Genomic DNA, 14,902 nt, shown 5'->3' with positions numbered 1-14,902 from the left:
TAGTCTTTAGCTCCTGGAGGCAGTGGGATTATCCCAGAGAGTCTAGAGGGGGTCGTGTCAGCTGCACTCATTGACTAAAATCCCCATCTGCAGCACACATATGAAATGCCATGTGCAAATAATCTTTAGACGTCTTAGCCAATGCAGAAATACCAGGTAGATGTGGTTTTCCACAAAATGCCAGACAGGGCTTATGTACATTTGTCAAGCATGTGTGTCTTTGTAGATCAGGTTACCAAAATCCTTTATCCTATCCTCCTTTTAAAAAAGCCAACAAAACCAAAGGAATTTATAAAACAAACTACTTGGTACATATAAGGTTTTATCAACTAAAATAACTGTTAACGACAAATGTAAAGAAACGTAGGTACATTCTAATTTTTAAGTACAGAGATGTTTCCATCTTTTGTTGCCGATTTCCTGCAGAGAAAATAAATTAATAAAACCTTTTAAGACTATCATCCAATAAAAAGAGGTAAAGTATGTAAATCATCTTATCAGCGCACAAACAGGTTCTGGCTCGGCAAGCTCAATTAGCTTGTGWTCACTGCAGTGTACGAGAGACCACGTTCTCAGCACGAGACCCGCATGAACAGAACCAGAGAGAGATGACAGACAAGTCGGACTCACAAAAGCCTGATTGTGGCGGACCCTGGAAGGTCTGGAAGGAGGAAGGACTTATGGTCTCTGAGGGTTTGATGTGGCTGATAGCGATCTCCCAGCTAAATGAAAATGCAACAAAGTCCTATGAAATAATTGCTTCCACTGAAGTCCAAATCCTAAAAAGAGTACGAGAGAAAATGTAGTATTGATAAATGAGCTTTGAATGATAGATTACTGTATTAAAATTGAAAGTATGCTATAGCTAATATGTTGTTTCCTTTTACATACTTCAGGATTATCAGACAAGACCAGACAACTTGCAGCTTTCATTTGACTGGGCTGCTGTTTAGTTTGGAATAACAAAAAGATAAATACTGAAGTGTTTGGGCATGACATTTGTATGTTTTGATTAAACAGTGACAATATCTCTGAATAGTGCTGCAGTGATCCAGTTATTGCCCATCTTTTTGCAGCACTTTACTGACAGATAAAAACACATGTCTGAGATATGATTTCAATGATAGTCATCCAGTAATGGGATGTTTGCCTGCTGGCACGGCATTCTCACAGATGGAATTAGCACCATCTATTGCCAAGTTTATGTTGGACCTATTCCCCATTGCCACTCTTAAATCCCAATGAGGAAWAACACTGTGAATGATCCATGTGTAATTGAGCTGCTTGGAGACTCAAGTGACTCTTGTCTTGCAATGTCACAGCCATGCACAGTACTGGGTAATGATGAAACACATGATCATGGACAAGCATTAACAGCATAAACCCATTTTTATACAAAGATTCTTTAAAATGAACTCCTACAGGGTTCCTGCATTGACAACATATGTGCTAGCCTACAGCCATTACGAATACATGATAGCTTCTGGCCATATGAACCAATAAAACTATTCTATGATTTGTTTGATCTCCACTCAATCTCTCAATTTGAGATAAAACAGATTGTTCATATATGTCTTCTCTCTACAGACTCAACACAGAAAGAAAAAAAATACATATCTACAAGCAATCTGTTGAAATAGGTCATTATCGCAAAGACGTGCTGTGACTGCACACCATCCCCAAATCAATACATGAATTGCTATATTTAGAAAGAAGGTCGCAAGGAGGAGTTAACAAAGCTCTACAAGGGATGAAAGACATCAATGTGTCAGTTGTGTGCTTAAGAGATGGCTGCTCATTTTGGATTCAAAAGGCTTCAAGTCGCCTTCTCTAGTGAGAGATGCTCTCTGTGGAGAGCAGAGACTTACCTTGCGGTGGCCAAGTATGCCAGTTAGCTGCAACGGTAATGTTCAAGGTGATAAGAAAGACAACATGAAGAACTAGCTTTTATAAATAGTATTGCAATTTTTATGCAAATAAACATGTTCAGTAGGTACAGTACTATTTATTTATTACTTTCACTTTTTTTTTCCCAAGGATGGCACAAAGCACACAGGTCAGATTACTGACCAGACTTTCAGAGTCAAGTAATCCCTTAAAGAAGAATCTGACAGCATTAAGAAGGACATAAGATCTCAAAAAGCAACTCTAAACACCCTCATCTAACAATCTTCAAGAAAAGATGAGGAACAAAGTCACTGATATCGTTCAGTCTAGAAAAGGTCATAAAGCCATTTCTGTGGCTTTGGGACTTACGCGAACCCTATTGAGAGKCATTACCCACAAAGGTAGAAAGAAAACTCAACATTGAAGAGTGGCAATCTTACAAAAACTACACTGAGAACTCATCCAAAACTTGTCACAAAAGGACAACAGAGATCTCAYTTTAGTTTCTGTTCATGAATGAACAATAAGAAAGAGACTGGGTAAAAGTGGCATCCATAGGAGAGTTTAAAGACAAAAACCACTGCATGTTCTTCCTGTGCATCCATGAGTTCTCTCTAGGTCAACACTGTATCATGTTCTTTTATGTTGTAAATCCCTCCTCTGTCAGTCTTGGCAATTCAGCTCTTTATTCCAGCGGTGTCTCCCTGTGAGGTGCCAAGGTTTGTGCTTTACATTCAGCCAAATMCTCACCATTGTGATAACTTTGCACACTGAGGGTMAAAAAAAAACCCTAAGACAATGGAACAGCAAAATGAAAACGCTGCCATTAATGGCTGTGACTAATCTTTTCCAGGCAATTCTTTAAGCCTGTTACTTCAGAGAGAGGAACCAACACCCATACTGAGACAGGAGAAAACGGTGTCCATGGTGTGTGTGTCTAGAGGCTGTTCCATACAAACTATGTTGGTGGGGTGTAATGAAAACACCCTGCACATGAAAATGCACCGATACCCCCGCCCCACCAACGCCCACCTAAAAAGCCAGCATAACTCTGTCGAGACCACACAGCATCGAGATGACCACAATAAACCAGAACACTGGTCCCAGCACGAAGCAGGCATTTCCCAGGCATCAATACGCTGCGAGGCCAATCCGGGCTTTGTAGTAAACACAGGCGGGTGGTTAATGTCAAACCGGAGGACCGTGCTACGTGATTCTTCTGTTTAGCCCGTTTGCCGTGTCTCTACTTTAGTAGTTGTTATTTCTAATCTGTCTCTCTCTTTGAGTTTGAGCGTTGTTGATCTGAAGCAGATGGAAAGTAATGGAACAATATTTAAGGAAATAGTAAGTCAAAAAYAACCATAAAAAATTGTTCAYTTCTTATTTGAGGTATTACTCCACGCAGGAGACTCAGACTTGAATTTCTAGATTTTTTTTTAATCTTTGGTAATCAGCTCTATCCTGTAAGAATCTATAAACTCAGGATATAAATAAATTACTTAGATCTATCGATRATGAATTTTTCCATATCAATAATAGAAATATTGATCTATTCCTAATGTAAAAGTATCAGCTAAGTTGTCTATAATTCTGCTTTTCCAAAGAGGCATGCTAAATTTACTGTATATATTATATTAAATATGTACATTWATATATAATAGAACTTTTACACTATGAATTGCCCAGGGATTGTGGGATATTGAACAAAAATAGGWTTAAAATTTAGCTTGATGTAACATAAAAAACAATACATTTTTATCTAATTATAAACATAATGGGGACTGAAGACGATGATTCATACAATCTTAGAGCTTTCAAAAATAAATACTGTGAAAAAGACAAAGCAAACCAGATCAGTCTTTTTATAAGATTACTGATAACAYTTTCACCACTTTCCTCTTTTTAAACCTTTGTATAAACAGATAATCCTTTAAACAAACTGTGGAAAAGAAAGTAAAAATAAAACTCTAAATACCTAAAGGTGTCAAGGAAGAATGAGGAAAGATGGGATATGGAGAGATTATTCTAACCCACATGCTACTGATGCGTATAATGAGCTGGTAAGAATATTYTCACTGACAAGATAAGGATAAGCCTGGCAGCTTGTACAATCCCTTTCATCTTCCACGGCATGAGTTGAAAAAAAAAATCTGTACCCTTTGGATGAACCCAGTTTCTTACAAGTCTTTAAAGATGCTAAAAAGCTGTGTCCAACAGCACCTTTTGTGCCCAGAGCTTAAAAGTACCACAGGAGAGCGAAACAGCTCATTATACGGAGTAATTTATTTGTTTAGTTGCTGCCCAAGGGGACGTAAAAAAGTTTTAACATCTAGAAATTTCTGTAAGTAGTCCATTTAAAAAACTGATCTGTCCCCTGCAGCAATGAAACACCAACCCCTCCCGGATGAGGCTTCAACTGTTAAACCAGGCCAAGATTGTTTTCTGTGCAGCATCAAGTATGCTCATCCTGCACAATTACAGACTTAATTGAGCACCGTGATTCAAAAAAAGCCAAACCAGTTATTACAATGAGAGTGTGATATCTGAAATGGAAAACAGACAGACTCTTGAAAAAACAGGATGTGAACCATGAGGTGAAGAGGCAGCAACAGCCACATATTGAGAGCTCATTATTTTGTTTATGACTTCATGCCACCAAACACCAACAATATTCCATTATTCGCTTAGTTTACCATCAACTCCATCATTAGAGCTGGTATTGCAAAGGTGGCAAATTTAAATTATTTGACATTCAAATACAACATATTAATTCTCAAAACTGTTCCTAAAATAGACTAATAGACTACTTGGCTATAAGAGGTTAACTTTATGTTAATGCTAAAATGTTTACTTTTAGAATCTGTTTCTCGTTTAGTTTTCCTTAAACAAGAAAGAAGGAAACTAGTTKAAGTTTATGGGAATATGAATGGAGWAATAATGAAAGAGGYTRCTTGAGATTAGTGCAGACATTCAGCTTTCAGGATGACAGCAAMCCTAAACGTACAACCAGAATTGTACTCAAACGATTTACATGAAAGTAAAAGTCTAAGTTCAGAAATTCAATGCATGGGTCAGTAGACTTGCTGTTCTGACCAATCGGAAATAAGCTATTTTGCTTGGAAATGGTTTCAAATCTTTCGATATACAAAACTGGTAAAGAAAACAAGCTTGCAACTGTAAGAAGAATTGTTTCAAAAAATTGTTTTTGCTTCCAGAAAACATGTCTTTTCTCTCTTTCAAATAACAATTATGTGGTACTTTGCAGTGCTGCATAAAATTCCAGTAAMACCATTATAGTTTGCGGTTGTGATGTGGCTACATGTGAAAATGTTCAATGGGAAGGCTTTTGCAAGGCACTGAGAATAATGACTGATTTAAGCAATAAAATATTCTTCACCTGAATTATCCCACAAGTCAGGAAAGCATGAATAGTGGCGAAGAGAAGAAAACAGAGCAAGGTCCCTGACACTGGTGCAAGGGGAGAACTTTGCTTATACGGATGTGGCCTTAAAGGCATGTGTTCAATTTCAAACTCAAACACTCCTCAGAAACCTCCCAGCAAGATTGATGACAGAAAACTCAGCTACATCAGCCCAGTGCTTGGCGTTGACATTAGCCCATGGATTTCTAAACAGCACAGAATTAAATCCCAAAATAAAATAAATACAAATATAAACTGCTTGAGTTGGTTGTTGACTTTGCTCAAACACAGCAGAGGCCCCACTGGCTGCAGCAACCTTGTGTGGACTCTGTCAGCTCACAGGGATTCACTGAGGTCAACAGAGATATTGCCCTTGAATCCAAGGGTGCTCTCAGTTTATTGGTTCTTCCTATTTGGCCTCCTGCAGCARAGTCGGTTGTTAATTTAAATCAGTTTKTATTTGTCTTTGAGAACTGCAGGCCAAAAGAAAATAACTTCTATTGCCAAGAAAATTAAATGCACAAAACAATCCTTAATGTTAGATTGATAATGACAATAACCAAGATTCACAATACAAGCTTACATAGATCTTTAAGTAGTTGGTACCAAGTTGTTGCAGACATCTGATGTGAATTATACACACACACACACACACATATATATATATATATATATATATATATCTGCACCCCTTTGAAAACCTCATAATTATTCCAACCAATATTGATTCCTGAACTCTTCCTGAGTTACCTCTGTCTGACAACTATTACTTTTCCCAGCCCTCTCCAGTTATAATTTTGTCTGCCCTGCAACATTTTTGAAAGTTCACTTCAAATTTCCCTGTCAGTTACATGGAAAAATAACTATTGTTTGTATGTAGAGAAGAAGGTGGCTTGTCTCTCCAAATATGGTGAAAAAATGTTTTAGCCTCAAGAACTAAAGAAAGCCCCCTTATTTTTAGTCTAAAAGTGTTTTGAAAGGAGCTGTATCAGGAAATAGTGGAAATATTGCAGATGGCCAAATAATCTGTCTTATGCAGGAGCAAAACAGCAGGAGCTTAATAACCTRGTGTGAGAATGTTTAAAGTGTTGATATTCGTGATGCTTTGGCAAAGATGTGGATGATCTTCTCCGTTTATCTGCTGACATGCTGTCGGGCAGTTGGGTAGAAGGCAGTGGAGAGGAAGAGAAAGAGTCTGCTGCTCTTTCTGTGTCCATGGCTTAGAATCCCCACCCCCAACACTCTGCTCTTTCTTCCCCCATGCTGTTTGTACTCTAATATCTGTCTCCTTTTTCTTGGCTTCAGCAATGAAACTGTTTAATATTTAATCACCTGTAGCTCACCAGGAAGACATGTTTGTCTGTGGGTTGTATTACTTATTTTAGAACCTGTTGTAGCTCTGAACTGACTTCACGTGAACCTCCAACCACAATGGGTAGTGGTTATATAAAATGCTGTTATCACATTGCATCTCATGGGAAATGCAGAAAATATGTGAAGGTAACTAAACAGATACCAGATAAATAGCAGATGTTTTTGTCATGTTTATATCTAAAATCTGTTCTTGCTATTTCTCAGTGACATTAGGGATTTTAGCTGCAGGTAGGTAGATATATGTATGGTATTATGAAGAAGACTGAACATGTATGAATCAAAGTATTGCTTTTCATTTTGAGTTTGTGTTATGGAGTGATCAAGGAGCATATYTGAATTCATTGACGTGTAGTCAGGARAGACAGGTGAGGCTGCCTTAACAGTAATCTTGACGACTGAAATAGGCTTATCAGAAGTAAAACATATGCTAAAAATGATGAGAGAAAATTAATTTAAATAATTTTCAAAAAATTAATTGATATTTTCTATGGTCAAAATCACTTACGCATTGCCTTTTGAGGCCGGTGCAGTGCAGTGCCTCACCACTGGTGGTGCTGTGTCACAAAATGTGWGCAAAGCAGGCAGCTGGCGCCTGACCATTACTGTCTCCCATTATAAGACTGTTATAATTATTATACTTGTTTAGTTACACATGTTTTACATATGAATATGATGATGTTCTACAGTCTAATACATTTAAAGAATGTGAYTAACATATATTTAGTGTTTCTGATCAGCCATATATGAGAAGTGAAAATGCGTAGGGGGAGGCGGCAGGAAGTACCATGCCTCATTGATAGAGGGCAGTGCTGAGACCTATTAAACACAACAGCCAACAGGTACTCTTCTTCTATGCATTAAAAAGACAAAAACAGTGCGAAAAATACAAAAAAATATATATAGTTGGAATACAACTTCCTTGGCAATACTTCCCAGTAAAGCTGCAAGATTTTTAACAATGAAAGAAAAATTAGACAAATATTTATTTTATTTTATTTTTTTACAAAAGAGTGGTAGATATATTTGTCAAGGTCAATGGATTTAATATAAAGACAAATGTAAAACCATACACAATTTTCAATTCAAAAAGAGAGAGGTCAGTCAACAAAAAGAAAACAAATTTAACAAATTTTACTTCCTATTAAATGTGGTTTTATTCCCCATGCTATGTTGTATGGAACTTATCAAAGCACAATTAAAAGCTTACATTAGTTAAGGTCAAAATTGTATTGAATTGTACATTTGATTTTAGAGGAGTCAGCACACACAGTGTTGTGTGTCTCAGCACACAACACTCTGAACTCATTTCAGTCAAGAGTATCGTTTTCCTCTATTCTCAGTTTTATGACTCTAATCTAAGCCAAAAGCACACAACAAAAGACATCATAATTTTCCAAGTGCTGACTGACTTAAAAAAAAAACAAAAAAAAAACAAGGTCACTGATCCCCAGAAGGGATTCCTCTCCTTAACAGTCTGTCTGATTGTTTTCTATTTTTTATCTAGGCAGATGCTTGAGTCATCAGCCTTTCCTAGCTAAGAAAGATTCCTCTAGAATGAGCTATGGCATCGAAAAGAGTACACAGAGATATTGTGAAAAATCCCTGGCCTTGTCCCTGGTGAGAAATTGGAGGCCGGCGCAGAAGGATATGTATCCAGTATACTTCTATATTCCAGGACAATCTGCTCAAGGCAGATTTATCATTCTAAAAATCATAAGTTCTCAGAATTGTCAAACCGCTATGCTTTTGTGGATACACACCAGACATCTGACTGCTGTCTATTGGGTTACGACTGAGATGTGTATAGGTGTTACAACAAAGAACCAGACCCACAGGAAGATTCCTCACCAAATGCAATGACCAGTAATGTGGAGGAAGGCACAGGGATTATATGAGGTCAAACAGACTGAATCTGAGATGCAAAAGATGGTGTTGGATAATGAGGAATGTGACAGAGGGGCATGTGGAGCAGAGCCTAACATGTGCAGAAACATCTGGAAAACGTTTACAGGCTTAAAGGCCACGATCTCCGAGTTCGGCAAGATTCAAAGAAATCGCAGGACACATTATCACTTCGACGGATGATGGATGTGCTGTGAAAAATAGAATGGAAAGTATATGTATCAGTATGCTTTATGCAGTCAATTTACAGTAGGCCAATAAATCTTGTGAGGTCGTTCAACTTTAAATTAATATTCATGTGAGCAAAAAACATATACAGAACTAAAAACCTGCAGAAACTGGAATCCTGCAGAACCATGCGAAGACTTGTTCATCGGTGTGTCTTTAACTCAGGCAACATAAGTCTTAAAACAGATCAGAGAAGTGAACAGAGCACAATAGAAAAAMGAAAAATATTTCACTGCATGATAAGTTGTGTTGTAAAATAGAATCTTGTGCATCTTAAAAAGTGGAGCATCTGCTTCAACATTTTTTAAAGAACGGGAGCAAAGTTATGCTTTTGTTTCCCGTTTTTGGACACGGGAAAACTTAACTATYATAATGATAGATTTCTTCATGGAACCTTTGATTAGCATGTAAGCTTTTTGTGGGTGACAGGTTAGAGGATAAACTAGCCAGCTAMATTTTAGTTGCACCCTCCTGTGCATCCTTAGTAGGTGGTGAGATGGCTGGGTTTTGGAAGTTGGTGATGTAGGCGCTAGGATTGGTGTAGTAATGTAATTTTCCAAATATGCTCCCCCATTTTCAACTGAAATACTAAGATGAAACATATAAGTCAGTTTACAGATATAGGGGTTGAGTGGTTTTTCATTGTGAATAATAGTTTGCCATTGGTTACATTTGCTTATTTGGTGGAGGATGTTTTCAGATATTTTGCTCCAGAGAATGAAATAAAGAGTCTACACAAGTTAGCAATAGATCTTTACAAAATTTATTAATAACTCTCGATTTCTCCCTGGCAGCTTTATGAACAAACTGACACCTCTTTGAGCTTACATCCTACATTGCTTACAGGCCAAAGTCTGTATCGAATACACATCACATCACTAGAGCTAAATGAAAAGATTAGTAATGGAAATCAAAAGATGTTGCCTATGATGCGGCTAATAAGTCATGTTAGTTGTGCTGCCATTTAACAAGCAAATGTTGCTGTAATGAATATCTGCTCAGGCTCTAATTTGTATTCCTTATGCTTAACTGTGACTCTTCCAACAGCAGTTGAGCAAGCCATCTATCAACAAGAGTAAGTGTGGCTYCTACTTATAATGTTGTCTGGATGCTTACGGTGTTTAAAAAGTGTTTACATTATAGCCTTTTTCTCCTCTGTTGCTGCTTTGGTCTCGCTGTTACCAAACCTCAATGCAAATCTTTTTTTTATCTCCTTACACAATACACAATGCAATGAACAGCCTGGTAGGGGTGTGTTTGTTTGGGTTTTCTTTGTGTCTTATTCCAGCATGAAAGGCAGACATCAGTGGGGTTGTTCCCCACTTGCACTGTTAGTAAATTAGTGTTGCCATTAAAGACAGCAGTGGCAGGGGAAATAAAAGCAGTGGTGTGAATTTGTCTGTGCTACACTGATTTCCAGCCCTAAACTCTCTCCAGACCAGGAAGCTGCAATAATTGGGATTCTGACAGTATGTTATGGGGATTCATTTCCTGCTTTTGCCTGCTCCCTCCTCCCTCTTCTTTCTCATGTAATCATGTCTGCACTGCTCCTTCCTATGCACTAGATCCCCTAACTCATCTCGTCTACGGCCACGTTTGATTCGAGAATTTAAGACTTTTCTMTTTACCCAATTGCTTTGTTTGCAACAACAGAGACCTTACTTGACAATACTTGTTAGAACAGATGCCTTCCTCACCAGGAGACAATTTACTGTTTACAATTTATTTATTAAAAATAGGGTCAATGTACAATATACATTAAACTCAGGTTGTAGATCAGGTGATAATTTCCACATGTCCCAGAGACATTTAAGGTCTCGTCTTGTTCCRAATTCACCTTGAGATAGTTATSATCCATGTGACATAAAGATAGCCAAGTAACATTTCACACAATTATTTAATTTACTTGAAAATGTTCATTATGAAATATTTATAATTATGAAGATAGGAATTTGTCCAAACGAAAATAAAAGACAAAAGGGTATTGAGTCAAAATCTCACTAAAAGCATAAGTTGACATGAATATGTAAAGTCATGAAATCAATTTTAATTCCTTTTGACTGCAGTAAATGGCTCCAGATCAATTAATCAATTCACCAAACTGCATCACCCTTTTGTACCAACAAATTGTGTTGTTTCCTACTAGTTCTGTGAACAATCCATCTCCCCATACTTTGGGCTGAAATTRGTGAATCCTTTTATTTCTTTTTCTGGAGTCCTTTATTTTAATGGATTAAGACATTAAATGGTGATAAAATTATTCACATCATGTGAATAATGTAATTAAATTATTATCTAAAACATTACCTTAATTCTCATTTATAAAAACTGACTAACAATAACCATGCTGGTAGATATTTTTTGGAGCGGGTCAACCACCTTTCCTACAATTGACAATGAGCATAATGTATAAAATTAGTTGGAATAAGTTATCAAAACCAGTTAATAACAAGACTGCAGACACAAAATGACAGAAAGCTAAATGACCAACATTCTAATCCCTGGAGGTGTGATGTTGTACCAACCTCCCAAAATGTTAGCCGCAGATTCTTTAAGTCAGTTGCAGAGTTGAACGTACATGAATTTGACTTGYTTGTGCAGCACATTCTGCAGATGCTAGACTGAATTGAGTTCTGAGGAATTTAGAGGGCAAGTCAACAACTCAAAGTGGTTGTTGTGCTGCTCCAAATCTTTGTWAGCCAATTTTTCTTTATGTTAGAGAACACTGTCTTACTCAAAGAGGCCATAGTCACCATGAAATTATTTTCTGTGTGTATGTTCAAAGTAACATTCACATGAGAAATACTCACTTTTACCACCAGAACAATGGATGAATGGATAGACGTTGACCAAAAGCTGTGCCTTCAAAACCACAGAAGATGTCATTGGAGATACCATTGTCAGACTTATTGAAATCCTTAAATTTATTTCTGTTTCCTGCTTATTACACATCAGCTTTGGGGAAAAAAATATTAATGTGAATAAACCACACATATTACACCTACTGACAGGTACCACGAGGAAGAAAATCATCAGAGTTTTTACATTTCACCTGTCAGTGGTGATAATGTTATGTGTAATCAGYGTGGGTGTAAATATGTCACAACATCTGTCTCAATTTGACAAAAGTTAATCTGATAATCTCTACCTTTAAAGTCATGTTCACCTCTCTATGCCGCCYTCACAATATGAGYTATRCAAATTTATCTTTAGCTCCCGTCAGCTAGATCTTAGAAAGCTAAGCAAACAACAGCGYATTTGTCACTACGCTTTCCCCACAGCCTCCCCAACACATGCAACCAAGAAATGAATCAAATTGTTATCTCTGTGGCAGTTTATCTRCTTCCAAACTTTTATTGCTCAATAACATGAGACACACTCCCACAGTTGAGACCCTTGAACTCACAATAGCATGGGGTTAGATGATCAGATTACATTGAAAGACACACATGGGCATTGTTAAGGGAGTTTGCAATTCCACCCATGAACATGGCTCTCGTTGTGCCCCAATGAGGGGAATGCTTTTCAATCTGGAGAAACCGGCAAGAGCAAAGAAAACCTGATGTGACACTGTGGTGAACCATCTCCTCAAGACTCTGAGGGGAAATTAGATCTGTCTTTTTAGGACTGTCTCTGCTGAAAGGCCTTTGCATGGTTCCTTGCATTCACTGCAGTTCTTAGAGAGGAAACTTAATCTCACTTGTAAGACAATTGCAGTGAAAAARACCTTTGCAATTTRCTGTAAGCACCACCTTATGCTGTCAATATTTTGACAGATTTCTTGACAGCATAATTATTTGTCAGAATCCCTGCCAGCRGTTTAATTGTTACATGCGTAATTACATGTTTAGTTGGAAAGATGTTGGAAGAGAGGGTTTGTTGTACAAAACAGTGTCTGAGTCTTGATTCCTCTGTGAGTTGGTGGGGCAGCCTAATTCCATAATGAAAGAGGATATCTTACAAACCCTTTGATGGCACTTCTCGTAAATCAATTCATTACCCCATAATATTGGCAGGCAAGGCACATCTTTCACAGATCAATTTATTATCCAAGCTCTTGCAGCTGAAAGGCAGTGGTTGACCACAGCTTCAAAAGCTGATATCAGTTTTCTGTCTTTAGGAAGCTGACTGGAGAGCAGACAAGCTATGCCTTCCATCAAAAAGAGGTTTCTAACAATGGAGAAACCACCAGAATAATATCAGTGTTACTGTGTTGTATTTTCTTTCAATAAACTTCACAATCATTTATCCTGAGATTTAGAACTATTTGCATGGTGTAAAAAAATGTCCTGCATTACATTTTGCATTAGAGATTGTATGTTCCTRTTTAAAGCTTTCATATTCAGTTACTACATTAAATGTTCAAAATGGGCAATAATGATGAAATTCTATTTTCAAGTATTTATTTCTTGTAATTAGAAATTGTTCATTTCTTTTTTGTTTTATGTTTTTGTAGACCATAATACAGTCAAATTGTATGAGCATGAAGTGACCTCATCTCTTATGTATTCCGATTTAATTACAGTATATCCTCCAATCACAACTCACTTTTTGGCCAATCAATTACCCTTACATTTGGTGGCAAAGAGAAGTCAGTGGATCAGAAAGTAATCCAATTTCTAGTCATATTACAACACTTAAAACTGAATCAATAATAAAAAAAAAAACTTTTAAACATCAGCAATAAATCTAATACCACTGTGTCATTATTGGATCTTAGTGTTGAGTTTAACACAGATGATCGTAGCACGCTAATTGATGGACTGGAAAATAGATGGGATTATCCAGTAGTGTAYTAGATTAGTTAAGATCTTATTTGGCAGGCCAGAATTACTTTGTACCATTTGCAATTTGCAAATCTGAGCAAACACATATGAATTTCTCACAGCTCCATTCTTGGGCGACTTTTATGCAATGTGTGTTTTGGTGTTATTTTCTTAATGTATTTCTTGTTTTTAATATAAATGTTTTTATTTCCCTTTATTTTTCTTTATAAGGCATTTTAAATACCCTTGTTTTAAAATGGTGCTTTACAAATAAACTTGTGTGGCCAAGTTTGAAAGATGAAAGGAAAGTAGAAACCTCCATCTTTAAATTCGCCACATTCGCAATGAATTTCATATACATAAATATATATATATATATAAAAATAAAAACATTATGAATGCTTCATGCACTTCCTATCTATTTTTAAATGCTTCTTACTGGCCTATGTTCCTTAAGAAGATGCTTGTCTCGGCCCTTATTAGTAGTCATTGAGCTTGCCCAGCAGTGTTTGTAAGGCTGCACCCATCCCATTTCCCTCCCAGCATACAGACTCCGGGGAAGTGCTGTAATTACAGACTCACATATGAGAGGCAGGAATAAACCGATCAGAAGCACAGGTGGGTGGTTTGAGGTTCTTGGACGGATCAGCAGGACTCCAGTCTGCAAGCTATGCATGTCGTGCTGCGCCGAGTGATCAAGATTTCCAACAACAATGGCCAAATACCACCTGCCAGACTACGGATAGGGCAGGGTGCAGGTAAATGTTGGGTGCATCGATGTTTTGAAAAGCTTGATCAATTCTCCTTTGAGGGATTCCAATTTACAGAAATGTGGCCAGTTTTGAAAAAATAAAAAAAATCTCTTTGTCCTGTTATATAAGTAGAGGCACTTCACCAGCATTTTGACAAATTAAATGTCTTTTTTCTGTCTGTTTTGTTGATGAGAAAGGACATATTGGTGAAAAACAAAACAAAAAATGGGTAATTTTATTATTTTGAAAGAAATATTTGTCTTTGAGTTAAAAAAAATGCATATATGTAGTTTGAATAGTTGAATTGAAAATTATTCTTTAATTACACTTTAAAAAGTGGTAGTTTTAACTGCTCATTTCATACTATAAAATGAGCAGTGACTGGAACTCCCAGTCACAGCTATCTAATTTTGTCATGGTCAGGAAGCATTATTCCCACAAAACYTTTAAGAATAATCAAAATACGTCATATACCAGAATATTTATATTGGAAAATAAATAGGAGATCAATGTACCTTGTTATGGAAATGTGTTGATGGCTTCAGTTAAACTCTCCATAAAACGTATACCTT

General features: G+C 37.0%; 1 protein-coding gene across 7 annotated transcripts in view; it reads right to left on the bottom strand.

Moving 5' to 3' along the window:
• ephb2b (eph receptor B2b) overlaps positions 1-14,902 on the bottom strand; it is a 134,951-nt gene that overhangs the window by 60,659 nt on the left and 59,390 nt on the right. The gene's annotated exons all lie outside the window — the stretch shown is intronic.

Source organism: Poecilia reticulata, linkage group LG5 (assembly GCF_000633615.1).
Source record: "Poecilia reticulata strain Guanapo linkage group LG5, Guppy_female_1.0+MT, whole genome shotgun sequence".
In the NCBI taxonomy this organism is placed as follows: Eukaryota; Metazoa; Chordata; class Actinopteri; order Cyprinodontiformes; family Poeciliidae; genus Poecilia; species Poecilia reticulata.
This window is presented reverse-complemented; position numbering and strand designations above follow the sequence as displayed.